Source organism: Curcuma longa, chromosome 8, assembly GCF_044706935.1.
Source record: "Curcuma longa cultivar G26 ecotype Majalengka, Jawa Barat chromosome 8, ITB_CL_G26_1.1, whole genome shotgun sequence".
Classification (NCBI taxonomy): Eukaryota; Viridiplantae; Streptophyta; class Magnoliopsida; order Zingiberales; family Zingiberaceae; genus Curcuma; species Curcuma longa.
The window spans coordinates 2,401,928-2,407,429 of record NC_133868.1 but is presented as its reverse complement, the minus strand read 5'-3'; the positions used below and the strand labels follow the sequence as shown (position 1 = coordinate 2,407,429).

General features: G+C 45.6%; 1 long non-coding RNA gene across 1 annotated transcript; it reads right to left on the bottom strand.

The window, feature by feature from the left end:
- Positions 1 to 412: 412 nt before the first annotated feature.
- On the bottom strand, positions 413 to 904 carry LOC141832902 (uncharacterized). The gene is made up of 4 exons (XR_012602172.1): positions 831 to 904; positions 699 to 741; positions 579 to 628; positions 413 to 488 (listed from the first exon to the last, which is right to left on the bottom strand). It is a non-coding gene; the product is annotated as an uncharacterized LOC141832902 (long non-coding RNA).
- Between the last annotated feature and the right edge of the window lie 4,598 nt (positions 905 to 5,502).

Genomic DNA, 5,502 nt, shown 5'->3' with positions numbered 1-5,502 from the left:
TAGCTTAATAAACACTAAAGAGAAACTACTCCAAACTCAGCAGACCATAGTTCTAGTTGATTTTAAATTAAGAATCAATCTACTGGCAGTGTTGAATTCAAGGGTAGCTTACAGAGAAGAAGAGTATATGGGAGGCATTGGTGATATGGATGATCTATTGATTTTGTTAACCAAACCTTGCATGGCCTGTTTGAGCAAGTTTATAAACATTAACAACAAATTCTAATATCAGAAGAAAAGGTATGAACAATTTGGCACCAACTCACTGGAGCTCTAAAGGCTGAACTATGGGCTGCTATCTCAAACATGCAGCAACCTTAAATTTTTCACAGTCGACAGTCAAAAAGTATTTTACCATGATTCTATCTGAGCTTTTTACAAACAAAAGTTCAATGTCAGATCTTACCAAGTGACCAGATATCTGATTTGTATCCGTAAGGTGTATCAGCTAAGATCTCTGGACAGATGCAGTTTGGAGTGCCTACCACCTTCAGAAACATGTTTGCATAACAAAATCATGGAAACTGAAGATTAAGTTTATGAAACTAAAGATTTAGTGAAGGAATGAACTGCCCTACTGTTGAAGCAAGACCTTCTGCATTGAGCAATTTTGAGAGTCCGAAGTCACCTACAAGCATGCAAATAAGAAAAAAAAATCTGCTCTCTTGTGTTTATAAGAGAATTGCACTTGATCTTACCTAGTCGAACATCATCATCCTTGGTGAGAAATATGTTAGAACACTGAAACAAAAAGGAAAAAGGCAAATTATAAGACAAGGACAGAAGTAAGATCATTGCAAGAAAATGGGGGATGATACGGTATTCTGTACCTTGATATCACGATGGAGTACGCGGTTGGAATGGAGGTAATCAACAGCCAAGAGCAACTGCGTGAACCATTTGCAGATCCTCTGCAGGCCAAAATGAAGTCATCAAAATGAGAGACAGAGAGAGACAGAAGGGATTTAGCAGAAACCACCTCCTCAGAGAAGAACACGCCCCTAGCTTTCTTTATTTTGCTCCTTTCGACGGACGGTGGTGAAAGGCGACGGACGGCTCCTTTCGACGGACGGTGGTGAAAGGCGAAGGGGCTGCGGTGTTGGCTTGCTCTGTCGGCTACGAAGGAGGAAGAAGATGAGGTAGGGCGGCGGCGGTAGACGGTGGAGAAGGAAGAAGTAGGGCTCGGGTTTATGAGGGAAGGGGCGCGAATACGAAGGAGGAAGAAGATGAGGTAGGGGCTGTTGGGAAACACTAGGAAACCCGTTCCAGTAAATCCTTGCAAAATAAAATTAAACTCGCCCGGTTCAAGGCTTTCTTCCTGTCACGAAGCGCCCCAGTGTACGGCCTAATGATTCCTCCATTCACAATTAATCCCTACCCTCATGGATTCATACACACGCATTTAATCATTCATCACACAAGCACAAATCCACAAGGCAATAGACAATTAAATCATTGAAATCGGTAGATTAACAAATCCAAAGTACAACCATCCAATACATCTGATTTATCCTACATCCTAGAATCTAGAGAACTACTCCATATCATGGAGGTTACAATACAAGGAAAGAGAAGAGTTCATCTTAATCCGAAGATACAACAATGAAATGCAGGAAATAAGACTTATCGTTCTTCCTCGGACTGCAATCTCCACGCAGATGAAATGTAGATGGAATGGAGCAGCCGGATCGGTGGATGGATCATCGAATCTCGCTCCGAAACAGGCGTCGGTGGCTCTTAAACAGCTCCGGTGGCTCTCCAAGGTCTCCCCCCTTTGCTAGGTCTCTAAGAGGACCTATTTATAGGCAGTCCCCGCGGACAGGCACGCCCCGCTCACACGGCCGTGCCTGGGAGGCACGGTCCCATGTGGGCACAGTCACTGAATGAGACACGGTCGTGCCTCTCAGGCACGGCCGGATGCAGTTACGCTTCTGTTCAGGGGCACAGCCGTGCCTCTAAGGCACGGTCCAGAAGAGTTAGGTCTCTGTTTGAAGGCACGGTCGTGTAACGACCCGGCCCGTCCTCCCGTGGGAACTCTACTTATCCCAACCCCTATTTTTCTGTGGGTTATGGGTCGTCGACCATCGACCGTGTCGTTACCTACTAGGACTTTCCACCCCTGCCCAGTGGATTTTTGCCTTCCCCAGATTCGAACTCCAGACCTGCAGGCTAAAGTACTAAAGTTCCTTGAATCTGGTAACCAAGCACTTGGTTACCAGATTCAAGGAACTTTAGTACTTTAGCCTGCAGGTCTGGAGTTCGAATCTGGGGAAGGCAAAAATCCACTGGGCAGGGGTGGAAAGTCCTAGTAGGTAACGACACGGTCGATGGTCGACGACCCATAACCCACAGAAAAATAGTGGTTGGGATAAGTAGAGTTCCCACGGGCGGATGGGCTGGGTCGTTACATAAAAACGCGCCTTTTTATGTAACGACCTGGCCCGTCCGCCCGTGGGAACTCTACTTATCCCAACCCCTATTTTTCTGTGGGTTATGGGCCGTCGACCATCGACCGTGTCGTTACCTACTAGGACTTTCCACCCCTGCCCAGTGGATTTTTACCTTCCCCAAATTCGAACTCTAGACCTGCAGGCTAAAGTACTAAAGTTCCTTGAATCTGGTAACCAAGTGAGAGCTTTCTCACTTGGTTACCAGATTCAAGGAACTTTAGTACTTTAGCCTGCAGGTCTAGAGTTCGAATTTGGGGAAGGTAAAAATCCACTGGGCAGGGGTGGAAAGTCCTAGTAGGTAACGACATGGTCGATGGTCGATGACCCATAACCCACAGAAAAATAGGGGTTGGGATAAGTAGAGTTCCTCTCACTTGGTTACCAGATTCAAGGAACTTTAGTACTTTAGCCTGCAGGTCTAGAGTTCGAATCTGGGGAAGACAAAAATCCACTGGGCAGGGGTGGAAAGTCCTAGTAGGTAACGACACGGTCGATGGTCGACGACCCATAACCCACAGAAAAATAGGGGTTGGGATAAGTAGAGTTCCCACGGGCGGACGGGCCGGGTCGTTACAGGTCGTGCCTGTGAGGCACAGTCGAAGTCTGTCTCTTCTCATTTTGCTGGACACGGTCGTGTCTGTGTGGCACGGCCAGCTGCAGGGACTCCTCTATTTTGACGCACGGCCGTGCCTTTTAGGCACGGCCAACAGCAGTTGCTTATCTCTAATTGGAAACATGGCCGTGACTGTGAGGCACGATCATGCCTTGACTGGCTTCTGTTTTGAAACACGGCCGTGTCTGGTAGACACGGCCTCATCTGCTGCTGATGGGGATATTTGGCTTATAGATGGGATTCTCTAAGTCTAGAATGTAGAGTCCGTTCATCAGAGGTGCACTACAATAGAACATATCATTTAAATAAACTGAACAACATTTGTTCTTTATTATAAATGAAAATTCTTTCTTGTCTAAACAAGAAACTGAAATGATGTTCTTAGTTAGAGCAGACACATAATAACATTCATCTAATTCTAGTACAAGCCCAGAGGGCAGAGATAGAAAATAAGTTCCTACAGCAACAGCAGCAACCCTTGCTCCATTGCCTACTCGTAGGTCCACCTCGCCCTTTGTCAATGCTCTAGTTCTTCGTAGGCCCTGCACATTGGTACAAATGTGAGACGCGCAACCGGTATCTAATACCCATGATGAAGAAATAGATAGATTGACTTCTATAACATATATACCTGAAGTAGAAGTCTCACTTCTCTTCTTCTTAAGATCTTCCAGGTATCCTTTGCAGTTCCTCTTCCAATGTCCAGTCTCACCGCAGTGGAAGCAGGTTCCTTCCTTAGGCACCCCACCTTTGGGTTTCGTAGTAGATTTGGCCTTCCCTTTAGCTTGGGTCTTACCCTTGCCTTTGGGCTTCCATTTGCCTTTGCCTTTGTTTACCATTAGTACATTACTAGTCTTGGTCTTTTTGAGATTAGGTTCAGCAGTTCTCAACATGCTGAGCATCTCAGGCAGAGGCTTGTCAATTTCGTTCATGTTATAGTTCATAACAAATTGACTATACCCTTCCGGCAACGATTGCAGGATAAGGTCAGTGGTCAATTCTTGACCCAGTGGAAATCCTAGTCTTTCAAGGTTCTCGACATACCCAATCATCTTGAGTACGTGAGTTCCTACAGGAGTTCCCTCTTGCATCTTGCATGCAAATAGGGCCTTAGATACCTCAAACCGCTCGTGCCTAGCTTGCCCTTGATATAGTTGTTTTAGGTGCTCAACCATATCATGTGCATCCATGTTCTCATGTTGCTTCTGAAGCTCAGAGTTCATGGTGGCAAGCATGAGGCATGACACATCTAGTGCATCATCCTGATGCTTCTTGTAAGCATCTTTTTCCGCACGAGTGGCGGTTGTGGCGGGTGCTTCAGGAAGTGGTTGCTCTAGGACGTACAGTTTTCGTTCTTGTTTAAGGACTATCCTTAAGTTCCTGTACCAGTCCAGGAAATTTACTCCATTGAGTTTGTCCTTCTCAAGGACAGATCGTAGGGAGAGAGTGTTCGTGTTTGTCGACATGGTTATCTACGATTCAATCTTTGGGTTTTGCATAAAAATAATTATTTATTGAATCGATTTGATCATGTTTGTGCTATATTATATAAATTGAGGCTTGATTATGATTTTTACAATTTAATGGCAATTTTTGCATTAATTTGGTTTTAATTGATTTTAGAGCTCAAATCGGACCCAACTCGAGCTCAACCGCGGTCAAATCAAGTCAAATTTGTCAAATTGATCAAGCCAACACGGAGGACATGACCTAGATCGAGCCTGATTAAAATCTCTCAAATTTTTGGAAACCCTAAGCTGCCATAAACCCCAGATCAGTTCTTCACCGTTGAATCAGAAATCAAGGGCTGAGATTTGTTAATTAATCAAGGTATAAAATCAGCCAACTTAGGGAATGAACAGTGACTCGCCGTCACTGTTCATCGTCTCTCCCGCGAAACTTGCTCTGCTGAGGAGCGTACCAAACGGCGAGCTCCCGTCCATTTCTTCCATTTTCGTTGCAATCCTCAATCCCTGAGAAGCTTCAATCCGGTTGATTGGGTATAAATCGACGATCGGACGGCGCGCGACGATGGGGGTTCTTCCGGTGGCGTCGATCTCTGTTTCTTCGAAATCCGGCGAGCTGCTGAGAAATCCAAAGCCGCAACTTGAAGAGGGGTTCTCTGAAGGGCGCGGAATACATCAAAGGCTTCAGTAAATTCGCCGGCGCAAGGAGGTGGAGAGAACTCGGATTTTGCCAGCTGAAAACAGCCTCTGACCAGCTCTGTTTATGCCAGAAGAGGGTGTCTTCGGTTTTACTGGGTTCGAGCACGCGAGAAAACAACACCAGCGGCCAAATTGGAGTCTCCAAAGGGGTTGTCGAAGCTACATTGCTAGATTCGACGGTTTGTTGACGCCAAATTGAGGAAACAAAGGAAAAGGGAGGTTGGATGAGTTTTACCTGTTTTCTGCATTTCCCAATTTCTGATAGCTTCATTTT